At 53.6% G+C, this 1663-nt stretch overlaps 1 protein-coding gene across 3 annotated transcripts in view; it reads left to right on the top strand.

Annotated features, from left to right (window-relative positions):
• Positions 1-1050: 1050 nt before the first annotated feature.
• Positions 1051-1663, top strand: part of LOC109381114 (uncharacterized) — a 183496-nt gene continuing 182883 nt past the window's right edge. For 2 of the 3 annotated variants that reach the window (XM_019639444.1, XM_019639442.1), the window contains exon 1: positions 1051-1272. The gene's annotated coding sequence lies outside the window, so the exon portion shown is untranslated. Of the gene's footprint in view, positions 1273-1480; positions 1501-1663 lie in introns of those variants that run through there. The other variant, XM_019639443.1, reaches the window with a different exon arrangement.

Below are 1663 nucleotides of genomic sequence, written 5' to 3'. Positions count from 1 at the left end.
CCCAGCTAAAGCTCTGTTTTCTGCTGTTTCCCAGTTTTGCAGTGTAAGGATTCTTTTCAGTCTTCATTATTGATCGCCAGCTTAGGAGTGTGCTTTCTTGGGTCTTCTGTCCCTATACTTTTCTTTTTAACAAGAAGGGGACAATTGTTCATGTTGCACTTTTCACGTTTTAAAGCCTGTTACAGAGTAGATTTCTAGGCCTCATTCCTCTAACTGATTAGCAATCGTGTAGGCCCTAAATCTTGAACCTGTAACAAGGAATCCTTAGGAATCTGATGTAGGTGGTCCAGGGACCACAATTTGAAAAATTGGCTTAGACAGTGTTTTTCCAGAAATTACGAGTTGTTTGAATCTGGAAACTTCTCTGGAATTCCTTTGTTACCTGTCACATGATCTTGGGGTTAGGGCTGAGAAAACTTTCCCTTGTGAATAGGGAACCTACCCAGATGTGCTGGGGTGACCAACTTTTGGGTTGTTTTTATGGAGCTGAGTGTGCCAAGTAAACATTTGGGATGGTAGGGCTTTCTAAACCTTCTTGTCTAGATGGTTCTTTCCTGGGGTTTCTTAAAATTCATGCAGCCCCTTCAGAAAGCAAGGCTGTCAGGCTATATAGTGCATAGTAATGGGCTTTTAAAATAGTCATTAGAAAAAATCAAAACAAAGCAGACCAACTTACTGTTTGGTCCCAGGAGTAGGAAATGGCTACTCAAAATTTAGAAGCACATTTTTGGGGAGATCCCTGTTCTTCTCTGCACCTCAACTTTCTATGTCATAAGAAAGCTCCTCTTTATTCTGAGACCTGTCTCCAGACTTTGAATAACTCTAAAGTGTAGTGAAAGCACCAATACTCCCATTTTTGACCCAAACAAGTAGCCAACTCTTTCAACCTAGAGGCTGGGCCAGGAGCTGGGATTGAGGCTGCTGGGGTGAAGCTCTCACAGCTCTCTCACAGTTTTAGCGTGAGCTTTTAGAGGTGGCGCCGTCTTCGTTGCAGAGGGGCCCCACCCCAATAGCCTCCCAGTTCTGCTCCTTCAGGCCACGGGCTGCAGCCGGGGCTGGTAGTGGCTGCGGTCAGAGGTCACGGGCTGCCAAGCCCACAGGGACCCCGCACGGGGCAGCCCTGTGTCCCCCGAAGCTGAGTCTCAGGGCACCAGGCGGCCCAGTTTTCCGCGGGAAGGGCGCTCCGCGGCCCAGGCCACCACGTCACTCGCGACCTGACCCCGCTGGGCCCGCCCCGCTCCCTGGAGACGAAAGCCACACGGGCCGCGGAGGGTAAGCGCTGCGCGACCCGCGGACGTCCTGGACCCCTGCGCCAGGGCACGGGCGAGGACTGGGAGTCAGGGGCTCCTGCCGGCTCCTCCGCGCGCCGGATCGCAGGCCGGGCGTCCGGCTGCAGCCCACCGCCTGCCCCGGGTTCAAGTTCAGATAAGCGCCGGCTTTGCGGCTTCCCTTCCGCTCCTCTTCCGTCCTGGAGAGAGCTGTGGCTCTGGGGTCCTTGAAGTGTGTGCGGACAACTCTCCTGCGTGCGCGTGGGGGGCTGGGGGTCGGGGTGGGGACGGAAGTCCCTGGTCACCAGCTGTGTATTGCCCCAGCCTCACCTAATGCCCTTGAATACTTTGCCCTTGCACAGCCAGGCCGCGTGCCAGTCTTAACTCTACCCCAG

Source organism: Hipposideros armiger, unplaced genomic scaffold (assembly GCF_001890085.2).
Source record: "Hipposideros armiger isolate ML-2016 unplaced genomic scaffold, ASM189008v1 scaffold_44, whole genome shotgun sequence".
Taxonomy (NCBI): domain Eukaryota; kingdom Metazoa; phylum Chordata; class Mammalia; order Chiroptera; family Hipposideridae; genus Hipposideros; species Hipposideros armiger.
This window is presented reverse-complemented; position numbering and strand designations above follow the sequence as displayed.